Consider the following 13,166-nt stretch of genomic DNA (forward strand, 5'->3'; position numbering starts at 1 on the left):
CACAGCCCTGAATGTGGATGCCTGTCCATAATTGGGCTCAGCAGATATGTAAAGAGTGAGTAATACTCTTATTGAACTGAACTGCACACTATTTAAGGATAGGAGCTGAATTTTTTTCTGATTCTTTTTACTTCTTGGTTCAGGATTTGACACAAAGTAGGAGACTGAGAAATGACAAAGGAAAACCAGTCCCTCTTTACCGTGTTCTCTATGGCTTATTTGATTCCCAGATATTTCCTCGTCTCTCAAATTTCATCTCGAACATCCATCTTCTCCCTTTTGGTTCCATCTCTTAGGTTCTCCTTCATCACCAACTCCTGACTTACCTTTCACAGGTTCATGGAACACACTTCCAACATTGTGGACTTTAAACATTCAAGCCCATTGAAGGAGCTTATTAAATTTTGAGAAAGAGTCAAAGTTGTTTGGACATTGAATGATTTCTTTCAATGCATTTAAAAATCAATTTTCTTTCCTTTGCCTCTTCAGATCCAAAGCCTTTTAGTCTCTTTCTCAATCTTCCCTTCTTCTCTCCCGGTACTTATTTTCAAACCTTTTAATCCCTGCCTGTTTTCACCATCTCACTCATCATCATATTGTGTAACTAACACAGGCTTTGCATGCAGGATTCCTTGCTGCTGCTGCTGCTGCTAAGTCGCTTCAATCGTGTCCAACTCTGTGCAACCCCACAGATGGCAGCCCATCAGGCTCCTCTGTCCCTGGGATTCTCCAGGCAAGAACACTGGAGTGGGTTGCCATTTCCTTCTCCAATGCATGAAAGTGAAAAGTGAAAGTGAAGTCACTCAGTTGTGTCTGACTCTGTGCGACCCCATAGATGGCAGCCCACCAGGCTCCTCTGTCCATGGGATTCTCCAGGCAAGAGTACTGGAGTGGGTGCCTTTGCCTTCTCCGTCCTTGCTGCTGATCTTCTGTCTATTTCTGTTAAGGTCTAGTTTGTGTCTCACTTTTACTCAGTGCAGTTCCTCTGTAGCTGCTGACCTCCTTTACCACTAATCCCTCTGCTCCCTAATGGGAAGAGTATCAGGTGGCATGGAAACCCTCAGAAAGTCAAGGATGTGGCCTGAATTTCTGGAGACCAACAACTGCTGGCCTCCAAGCCTCACCTTTCTAGGGCACTGCTCTTTCTGCTTTGATTTGAAATTGGTCCTTGGCAGCTTCCTCCATGGAGGCAGAGAGGAGGGGTTATGGAGGCAGGAGGCAAAGGAGGTGAGGGAGCCTAGGTCTTTCAGAGAGAACTGAACTCTGTAGGAACCCCTGAAGAAGGGCACAGGAATCCACCTGTATCAAGTTGCTCTACAAGAACATTGATTATTTCTTTATTCAGTGGTATGTACTGAGTACCCACTACAAGGTAGACGCTGCTCTAGGAGCTGAGCTAAGGCATAAACAGTACAGTCAGGGTCTCTGCTGATGGAAAGGTGCTATGTTCTATAGGCTCTTCTACACCCTATAAAAGAAAGCAAATTTGTATGAGGCTTATTTCGGCACTACTATTTATGGAATATTCTCCATAATCAAATTTTTAATGGTGGTGGTGATAGTGGTGGTGGTTGTATGTATGTGTCTGTGTGTTATAGAAAGAGAGAAAGGTGGGTAGGGAGAGAGAGATTGCAGGATTACTTCTGATTTCCAAATTTAACTCTAGTTGAGAACTGTGATTATTGCTTATCTCTTAGTCTGAGAAAGAAGAACACTGTCAGTGAATGGAAGGGAATATCACAGAATATTAAAAGTGGTTACGTCTAGTGAGGTTTTTATGTTCCCATCTATAGATTTTTATAGTTTTCAATTTTTATAATGAGAATGCATTCTTTTTATAATGAGAAAATGGAAATCATTTATCAAAATGTACCCATGAAATAAAAGTAGCTTCCAGATAATGAAAGAATAGAGGTTGCATTTAGGCATGTGTAGGTAATTGTTTGTGTCACACTTACTCTGCCTTTGAGGTCATGACCTAAAGAAAGGAAGAGTTTTAACTACCCACCATCACTCCTCAGTGCTAACTAGTGCTCTGAGTAAATTAGTACTAAGTCATTTCAAATAAGAAAGCTGCTGCTGCTGCTAAGTTGCTTCAGTCGTGTCCGACTCTGTGTGACCCCATAGATGGCAGCCCACCAGGCTCCCCAGTCCCTGGGATTCTCCAGGCAAGAACACTGGAGTGGGTTGCCATTTCCTTCTCCAATAATAAGAAAGCTACTAGAACCTAATCAAAGACAATAAGGAAAAAAGATAAATCCTATTTGTAAAATAAAAATTCAGGAAATTACTAGATAGTGGCTTTGGATGAAGCAGTGCTCTAAATAATTTTTTCAAGGTCATCTGGTTAATTTATGCTTCATTTGTAAGTTATTGTGTATTTTAAAAATTAATGAAAGATTTAATTATAGCAGGGTTGCCTGTGACCTTTTGTGAAATGACTTCATCATAAATCTACAGGTATTTCAGAACTGTTTTCCAGGTTTCTAATAATTTGCTCTCAAATTAATGACATCCAGCCAGTGAAAGGCGTCAAGGCAGGGTAAAAGGTTTGAGTTGGGATTTGCGGTTTCCTAGCAATGGCTAATTCTGAATCCTGGACGGAGGTGGCATAGAAGATGGTGTGTGACTCACCAGAATCCACAGCTGGTTTAATTGTTTACTTAGAAGAATGAGAAATAAATCCAGTGTGTCAATAGGGGAAATTTCAAGTAGCCAGACTCATTGCAGAGCCTTTGACTTGAAGTGAAATCAAAGTCGTTCGGTCGTGTCTGACTCTTTGTGACTCCATAGGTACAGTCCATGGAATTCTCCAGGCCAGACTACTGGAGTGGGTAGCCATTCCATTCTCCAGGGGATCTTCCCAACCCAGGGATTGAACCCAGTCTCCTGCATTGCAGATGGGTTCTTTACCAGCTGAGCCACCAGGGAAGCCCACCTTTGACTTGGGGCGTATTTGTCTACATGTCAGTGTGAAGGCAACACCTGGACCAATGGAGCATCCTTCTTCCCTAGTACCTACAAAGATTATCCCTCATTTGTGAACTGAAGGTTTATGCCTTATTTCTAGCCTGCCGACCACCCATGAAGTCCAATTTAGATTCCGTCACCCTCCCTAGTATCTCTGACCTTCACCCACCGTAGGAACTTGATGAGAGCAGCTAAACTGTCTCTGGAGTGGGGCTCATTTCCCAGAGACCAGGATACATCATTGTCTATGTCATTCTGATGACTCACTTGATCCGTTAGACTATGCAGAGGAATGCTACATCTTAGCACATCAAAGATAATGCTCTCTTAGAAGAACCTAGTAACTCAGTTTATAGTTCCAGAGTTGCAGGCTAGAGTTTGGAAAACCCAGAATTCTCTAGATACAAGAGCCTTAAGGAAAAGCCAGCAAAGTGTGGAAAGTGGGTCTTGGCTAAAGCCTTCCCTAGTCAACCATAGCTCTGGATGTGATCACCTTCCTACCCTGTGTTCCTCCAGCAATTACTCATGGTACTATTGTCATATATGATGTTGCACGACTCATCCTGCAAGATGCAGAGGTTTCCATGAAAAACAGTCAGCCAGGAGAAAGACTTGGGGCTCAGGTGACTTGGACTCTACTCCTTTATGTTCGTGAGCAGACCACTACCTAGGCTTTGGTTTCCCCAGTTAGCAGGTGAAGGGTTTCGGCCAAAGGTTTATCCCTAAGGACCTTTAGTCTTGAGCACTAAGACTTTATAGCTTGGTTTGTTCATTTTCCTACCCTAGGGACTTCCAACTAGAGGCCAAGCCAATGAAGATTGTCATAGTACACGTACAGGTACATAGTTCTCCATGTAGAAATGCTTTAGACCTTGAGACAAATTGGGCCATAACTGGAGTTCTCTAGATAACACCTTCTCTGCCTATTTCTCTTTTCTATTTACAGCAACTGTGCTTTCAGTTTTATATATTTCATGGTGTTTCTGTCTTTAATTTAAGCAACCTAATAGACCCCCATACCCATACGTCTGTGCCAAACAGTGCAGTCAGATGATTGCTAATGAGTCACAAAATGCTTGAAAAGGGATATGAAGTCTTGTTGAAAGCACAGTGCTGAGAATCATATTATAACATCAGCAGCAATCACGTCAATTGGACTCCTGACTCCAACACCTATTCACTGCATAACCTTTTTATATGAGCTATTTAGTTTCTTTGAGGCTTAGCTTCCCTATCTGTTACCTGGGAATATTAAATGAGATAATTCACACAAAGTGGTTAGCACATTATAAGTTTCAATAAATGATCACTAAAATTGGTGTTTTTATTATTATTGGTGTTATTTGATTGACTTCTGCTAGAATACCTACTGTTTGCAAGGTCTTAAAGTAGAGATAGTGGGAATATAAAAGCATAAGATGTACTATCTGCCCACAAATCCTCAGGCATCCAACAAAAGATATGAAATGAATTATCATATTTAAGTCCTATTATATAAAATAGGATAGGTAGTTTAAAGTATTCATTTCTTAATTTCTACTAAATATTACAAATATACAACACATTTAAACCTCAGAATTCTTCTAGGTCATGCTGTTATCTTCATTTTGCACATGAGAAATCTGAAGTCTAATTAATATGTATACAGAACTTCCCATTGGTCCAGGCCTGGGGCTCACATACTGGCCCATATGAAGTCAGCATCTTTTATGTTGGGCCATTTCCCAGACAACACATGGTACTGCGCACGGCAAAATTTGTGTAAGTTGAAGACTTGTAAGAGTTTAAAATCTAGTGAAGGCAATACTATATATAGGGACGTATTTTATGAATTATGATACCTGTTGGAAGTGCTAAGGATGATACTCACAACAGAAAAACATGCTACAAAAATTCAAAGTAAAGAGATCATTTTTTTCTTTATAAGAAAGGAATAGAGAAAGAAGATATAGAGAGCAAAAAGTTAGCCTTTAAATTAAAATGAAGAAGAATAATCCATGAAGAAGATAGAAAAATCTCAAAATCTGTAGAGTGCTATGTTTACACAATATAAAAACCTACAAAGACTTGAGGAGAAATGGAAGATTTAAAATATCATAGAGGAATAGTTTAATAAATTTCACACAGAGCAAGCAGTCCAAAAGTTCATGTGATTTTGGATATGAATGGCACTATTAAGAAACCTGATTTAAAAGAACTGTATACGACCCTCCATACAACAAATAGAGAATACATTTTTAGAGAAAACATTTAATATATCATTTAATTGACTACATACTGGGCCGTATAGAAAGGCTAGACTAATTCCAAAGAACTGGTATCATTGAGATTATATTCTCTTTAAACATTACAAATTGATCAAAATCTTTGTGATAAGAAAATAAATTTTAAAACCTTCATCTGTTTATTTTTGAAAAGAGAAATCAATATGGTCACTACAAAATACTTAGATTTGAACAGTTTTCCTCCCCCTTAATCTCCCTCCGAAGAAACACTGCATATTATTTGCCTTGGGACTTGCAGAATGGGCAGGAGTTGGACATATAAGATGTTGGGGGAGGCATCCTAGGCAGAAGAAGAGCAGGCACTAGGAAGTCATATTTCTTTTACTGGAACAAATGGAATTCTGTCTGAGCATGAGGAATACTATGAAGTAGCAGGACATAATACTACAAAGGTAGATAGGGAGGCTCTTATATCAAATTCACAGTTCTTACTGTCATATTCATGACTAAATCTTGTAAGAGTTCAGGAACAAGAGTAGGTTCCTTGGGAGTTTTCTGCATAGAAGTTCAAGTTGAAAAGATGAGTGTCATAGAGGACATTAGGGGACCTCTTGACCCACATGTGAAGCACAAATGCCAAGTGTAGGGATAGAGAAAAAGAAGGCTTACGTTACCAGCACAGATGTGAAGAGGAGGGGTGAGGAGAGAAGTATACTTAGAGAAGAGGGAGGTGGAAAGTATGGTGTTTGAAAAACCGAGGAAGCCCTCTGCCTGGAGGAGGAGATTACCATCTGTTCATACAGGAAGTCAAAAGTTTAGAAGAGAGATCCTTTAGACTTTGAACACACTTTTAAGAGAAGGTGGCCTTTAAGTCAGAGCTTGTGTTGGTTTTAGAGCAGGCAAAGACTATAGGAGGCTATTTCTAATGAAAAGCATGGAGAAAAACAAGCTGTGTAATCAGGAGTATATGTGGGTGTGTATATGTATGTGTGTATATGTGTTTGCTAGAGACTCTGATAAGCATTCCACAGCTATTATTATCAGCACATGTTTGTACACACAAACACAAGTACCTATGTAGAGCAGGCACCTGTAGAAAGGGAAAGAGACCAGTTTGGCTAGGACAGAGAGGGTAGAAGGAAGAAAATTTGGAAAGGAATATGATGGAATGGCATAGGATGAAATGCTCATTCTAGGAAGTGGTCCCTGTTCTATAACCTGCACTTTCTGAGCAGGTGTGTAGTGTCATTGAAATAATGCTCTAAGACAACAGTCTGGGAGCAGGTGGGGGACAGGTTTCTTGAAGATGTAGGTGTAAACTAGTGAGGCAGGAGGTACTGAGAGCCTGAAATATCGTCTTCAGAAGGAGGAAGCACAGCCAGTAAGAGCTTTGGCTTCACATGAATGTCAGCTTGATTCCCAACTCAGTCTTGACCTTGAGCATGGTCCTAGTGCCACAGTTTTCCTCATCTGAAATGGCTGTGCCTAAGATTCTCAGGTATTTTGTGGAGGATTCAGGATGATAATAGCTGAGCAACATTCAGCAGAGTCCCTGGAGTCTGACAAGCATGCCGTCAGTGGTAGCCATCAATGGTAGCCATTATTAGTTATCAAGGCGTAGGAGTGGAATTACAGAAGTTGGTGGATGTGAGACATTTTGTAGAAGTATAAGAAAAGGATGGAGTGCCAGGCTAGAGTTTAAGAGCGAGGACAGGCTGAGGGCTAAGTCTCTGCTAATGCAGCGGTTTCTAGCCTAATATTAACAGAAAGAGGAAAATTAGGAAGAAACTGACAGAGTCAATTTTGGCCTTGTTCTCTTTCTTGAGGCAGATAGAGATGAGTGAGCTGGTGGTTCCAAGAACTCAAGGTGCTTGTGCTGGAGTCACTGAGGAAGATAAAGGAAGGGAGTCCTGGGGCAGGTTGATGACAGCATAATATTATCTTAGTTGAGTTCGATCAAGTGTTTCCTCAAAAGTCAGTCTGCAGTGACATGCCTGCTAATCTGACTCCCCAAGAACTGTTCTTTCATTTACGTATTTCCAGTGGTTTCCTAATAATGAATTCTTGTCATTTTCCTCTTGGAAGAATTGTGGTCAACCAGTCTCTTCTTGAAATTTCGTTCAGCTTTCACAACTGTATATAAAGTTGGTGCATTTGGAAGTTGAAAAAAGCACCCAGTTACTATGCAGGGGCGAATCAGGTGACCCAGAGTTGCTCTCCAGTAAAGAGGAAAACATCCTTACAGAGCCTGCTCCTCTAATTACACTTAGTGTGGCATTGTTTCCACCTAAATTATAGCAATTATATACCAAGATCCCCTTTAAAATCATTTAATTAATGTGTAGCTAACCCTCTGTGTGAATGGAATTCTAATGAAGTCTTTTACTTTTATAAACTACCTCCCTCCCTCAAATTAATCACTTCCCTCCCCACAAGGCCTACTCAGGTCTGGATAGTGGATTAGAGAAGGTGTGTTATTTAGGGTCCCAGCAAATCACAGATGTTTGTGGGAATCCTAGCGCAGTCCGTGATAACAAGAGGTAGAGATACTGCTGCTATTTTTCCTGAGATTGTTTTCATTTAAACCCCAAAGGACATACAACTCAACCATGTTCTTTGGCCCAGAAATAAGGCGAGATAAAGCTGTCACCCCAATTTTGGAAGAAGTAGACAATTTTGATAGATTAATTCTACCCCGTAATCAACCCAGAACTATTTATTGAGCATCTGTTATATGAAAGAATTGCCAGTGGAGACAAAGATTAGTGACTCTAATTGTTAAATCCTTTGTGTATGGGGTCACCAGGAGATAGTTCGTTCACCTCAAAGTAGACATAAGGATTAAAAGAAAATAAACTCTTGGAAATTGTTTTTAACGAGCCATGTTTCATCTAGACAATTTTTGCATCCTATCCTTTCAGTATATGTGTCACTGAATAAAAATGTTGTGTAAGGAAGCTGAAAGCTTGAGAGATGAAGTGATTTGCTCAAAGTCACCTAGCTAATTTAGTAGTAGACAAGGACTAGGAAAAGCCAAGTCTTCTATTCCCTTACCTGGTATTGCCATGCCCAGACTACCTGCATGTTAAAAGGTAAACAACCACACAAGAGCTTAGGAGGGCACTTTGTTACCAGAGTCACAACAGCACAGACAGAGCAACAGAGGAGGTTAAAGGAGGATAGAGATGCTCTCAGGTTTGTAAAGCCCAAGAAGAAAGTGAATCTTGAGTGGAGCCAAAAACTCTCATGAAAAAAAAAAAAAAAATACAGGTGACAAGGTAAAAAGAAAAAGAAAAACAAGTAATAAATTTTAATTGCTTTTCCCTGAAAATCCATATTGTGAGAAATGGCTCAGAGAATTCATTTATTTTGTTCTGTGGTTGGGAGCAACTTCTTCAAAGGAACTAAAGAGTAGCCTACCCTTTCCAGACAGTCATCTGTATTTTTGTATGAGTTATCTACTTTCTCCAAGGCTGTATAGAAGGAAAAGACACCCAAAAGACAAAGAATCCCTGCATTTGAGGTTAGTATTTACCTTGGAAAGGGAATTTTGAGCCAACCTTATTGAAACCTCTTGATGAGCAGGGCCTTGGGTATGAATCTGTGGGGGTCCCAACAATGAGAATGATGGAGATAGGAATGAACACTTATTATCCACTGGGATTTTCAAGGTATTTCCATACATTATCTCAGGGTTTTGACTATGTTGATGAAAATATGCTTTGAGTTAAGGGGGACTAGGAACACATTTTTGAAAAAAAGAGGTCAGAATAGTTTATCTGACAATGGCAAGAAAGTATGGCTGTGGATGACCATGGTTTGGCTATGCTAGGACTTGGCTTTTTTTGTCAGACTTGAAAATGAAGCCATGCTCTAGAATTGCTTGTTCCACTATTTACTCAGGAGTCAGCCATTCTTTGTCAAGCAACTACAATTGAAAGGCTTTATGTGGTGCAAAGAAGTACAATAACGTTCCCAGCTTTATGGAGCTTTCTCACTCATTGATACAAATTTGACCAAAAATACAAGAAAATTAAATACAATTAAATTAAACTTTTTGTTTCCCAAAAAGTTACCACAAGTGGGATGAATATGCTATTCCTAGTTTATTGGTCATAAGCTCAGGGCAACATTTCCCTAAGGAGATGAGTTTTTATCTGAGAAATTTTATTCTTGTACTATTATTTAAAAGCAGTCTAGACTTTCTCTTTCTCCAATCCAGGACCAAGTAGATCTAATTAGTGTTTATCACCCCAAAGTGAGGGGCTTGTTTTCTAATCTCTCTGATTTCTCTACTGGGTTCTCACTTCTACAGATTCCCGTTGTGAATATTAACATATGTTCTAAGGTTAGATATGAAAAGGGTTGAGAAATGCTTGAAATTAAGTAAGTCCTTATTTTATCTCCTACTTAGTTTGCTGTGTTTCTGTCATTTCATCTTCCACGACTCTAATCAGAAGATCAGTGAGTGAATTCAATATTGAACAGAGTTAGGGAAGCCACATCTCTGTAAAAGAGACACCCTGTATCAGAGTCACTCATGCCCCACAGGAAGGAGTCCACCATGAACTGATAATGGATAGAGAGATGGGAAGTACATCAGTGTCTGAAAGTTGCCAAGAGATTTTACCCTACTAATATCAGTTGGGGTGCAGTGAGAAAATGAACAAAGCTAGTAATGCTAGCATTAAATGTTTAAAATTTTGCATCTGGCACATGAAAGTGACCCCATGGGAGAAGCAGACTAGCCAACTTTCAAATGGAAACATTAGCGAGTCAATTTAGAGTTTGGGGAAAGACCTAGGAAACATGGTACAGGGAAATCTGTCATAGAAATCAAAGAAATGTAGATGAAAGGAAGTGACCTGCCAAGATTGCGGAAGAGAAGAATCTGAATTAGTCCCCTAGTCCCGACTGGGCACCTATTGTGTTCAGTTCTGAAATGAGCACCCTGGGATCAGGAACAGATATCCCAAAGAGTTGGGAAGACCAACACCGTGGACCTGCTTAGAGGCTCAGCGTCAGTTCAGCTGTGTACTTGGATGTTCCCTGCATCTTCCTCAGCATCAGCCCTGGGAAATGACGACATCTGAGGGTGAGATTCTCTGGTTACTAACTCTTGAGCTATTCCTTTCCTGTGTGGGCAACTTTGTCTATTAGAACAATCTCTCCTATTTTGTAAACTTCTGAAGTTTTATTTCCTGTTATTTTTTAATACTGTAGACATCTCCCTGGAGCACCTGTTTATTGGTCTTCACTCCCCTGACCCTTCCTAAGTCATCTCCAGGTTAACCAGCCATAGTGTTTACACCACTTCTTGGATTGGTAGCTGAAAATTGGCCTCGAATCGTAGCACCTTTTGTATTATTTCTTTTTATTTATTATTTCTTATATTTGTGCCTCCTGTAACAGATTTCTACAAACTGGGTGGCATTTAAGAATAAACCTTAATTTAGATGAAACGGAAAAAGAAATGGAATTCATTCTAGGCTTGTTCCATCTTTCGGCGGCTCCAGGTGTTTCTTAGCTTATGTCTGTGTAACTCGTCTTCACCTCTGTTTTCACATAGGCTTCACATCTCTGCATGTGTCTCTTCTTTGTATCTCTTATAAGTATACTTGTCATTGGACTTAGGGCCAGGATGATTTTATCTTGAGATTCTTAACCCACATCTGCAAAGACTTTTTTGCAGTTAACCTGTCACATTCACAGGTTACAGGGAATAGATTGTGGTCATATCTCTTTAGGGATCCACTATTTAATCTAGTACATCATCTTAATCCTCTTTTTTTCAATGGTCCTTAAACTTTGGGAACTGTGAACCCTTTTGAAAATCTGATAAAAGATATATAACTTCTCCATGGATAAACAAACACATCCCAATAAATGCATATTTTTATTTAAAATTTCAAGAGATAAAAACTCCACCACCACCACTACCAAAGCCCCCAATTCTGGAGATACTCAGTCTATTCTCTGCATTAAAGCTGACACTCAGCACTAAGTAAAATTTTCCTTTGTGATCTAGTCAATGTAAACCAGACCAGGACACTGCCTCTTTGTTCTAGGCAATATACAAAATTCTTCATTCATTAATGCATTCTAAGATTATCTTAAGTATTTTTGGTCTCTGAAGTGTTTACTTATGTTAATCACATTGTATATGAAAATTCTTAAGCTAGCATCCTCATTGTCATCATCATCATTATTTATCCTGAGCTGCAACAAGTCACATTTCTTTTATCCAATACTTATGTAGTTGCCAGGGAAGGACCTGACAGTTTTTTCCCTGTTACGTCACATGTTATTAAATTCAGCCTGTCTGTTTAATCTGTCAAGAGCTTTTTGGTTCCTTATTCTGCCATCAAGCATATTGACTGTTTCTTCCAGTTTTGTGTCATCAGAAAATGCAATTTTCAATGATGACCATTATTTCCATGTCATAAAGTCATTAATAAAAATGATGAACAAGGAAGAGCAGACAGCTGCAGATAGCAGCTGACTACACACCCCCTCCCTCCTGGTTGATTTTAATGCCTTAATTGGGTCCTGTTCAGCCACATAATTTTACCAGCACCTGGCTTATATTTTTCATCTTTTCTTCAAGACTGCAGCAGCAGACTCTGTAGATGCCTCATTGATATCCGGGTAAACCATGTGCCTCATATTTCCTTCTTCTGTCTGCCTAGTTATCTTACCATAGAAAGAAATGTGATTAATCTGACATAATGTATTTTGTGATCCATACAATAACTGTAAACTATTCAGAGTAGGTAGAAGTGTTTATTTTTTGTTTAGCATCACTAATATCCTGTTACTCAGGGTACTGCAATCAGGGAAGACTTTCTAGAGGAGGGGGCATTCGAATGTGGGAGGATTTAGATAAGGTTGGATAAGGAGGGAAGAAGACATTCCTCAAAGTTTCTCGCACTGTTTGTTTGTTTTTTGATGAGCTCTTACCCTTATTCTCCTCTTTTAAAACAGATAGAAACTTTTTATAAAAAAGAAGTGTTTTGTTAAAGATTGAAATTTGATTGACTCATGACCTTTCCATGAACTGTATCAGATCTATTAGTAAATGGTAGAAATACCTTAATATAGACTTGGCATGGATATAGTATATTTGCTACTAAATGTAGCAAGAATGTGATGGAACAGAAGGGATGGCAGAGCAGGTACCCCACATAGTACTGGCCACACAATCTAGGATAATCTAACCCCTCAGCTCCTACTAGTCAGGAGTGAGGTAAGGTTCATGCAAAGACCATACAGTTTTACTAAAGGAGAAAACCAGTCTTTCCCTCGAAGTCTGTTTAATCTTTTTTTCCTCAGACAAGGATCTAAAAAGCTTTATTTAATGTGTAAATTATTATTGTTGTTGCTGTTCAGTCTCGCCCAGTGGTGTCTGACTCTTTGTGCTCCCATGGACTACAGCACACCAGGCTTCCTGGATCTTCACAATCTCTGAGAGTTGGCTTAAACTTATGTCCATTGAGTTGATGATGCCATCCAATCATCTCTTCCTCTGTCGCCCCCCTTCTCCTTCTGCCCTCAGTCTTTCCTAGCATCAGGGTCTTTTCCAGTGAGTAGGCATTTTGCATCAGGTGGTCAAAGTATTGGAACTTCAGCTTCAGCATCAAGCTGAAGCTGAAGCTGAATATTCAGGGTTGATTTCCTTTACCATCTACTGGTTTGATCTCCTTGCTGTCCAAGGGACTCTCTATAAAGAGTCTTCTCCAGACCATAGTTTGAAAGCATCAATTCTTTGGCACTCAGCCTTCTCTATGGTCCAACTCTCACATCAATACATGACTACTGGAAAAACCATAGCTTTGACTATATGGACCTTTGTTAGCAAAGTAATATCTCTGCTTTTTAATACATGGTCTAGGTTTGTCATAGCTTTTAAACATTAAAAGTCATTTCCTACAGTGTATTTTAAGTTATATAATCTACAAGACAATTTTTACT

General features: G+C 39.5%; 1 protein-coding gene across 1 annotated transcript in view; it reads left to right on the forward strand.

Moving 5' to 3' along the window:
- The window catches only part of SORCS3 (sortilin related VPS10 domain containing receptor 3), a 979,390-nt gene that overhangs the window by 902,740 nt on the left and 63,484 nt on the right, over positions 1–13,166 (forward strand). The window lies entirely within an intron of this gene.

Source organism: Bos taurus, chromosome 26 (assembly GCF_002263795.3).
Source record: "Bos taurus isolate L1 Dominette 01449 registration number 42190680 breed Hereford chromosome 26, ARS-UCD2.0, whole genome shotgun sequence".
Lineage (NCBI taxonomy): Eukaryota > Metazoa > Chordata > Mammalia > Artiodactyla > Bovidae > Bos > Bos taurus.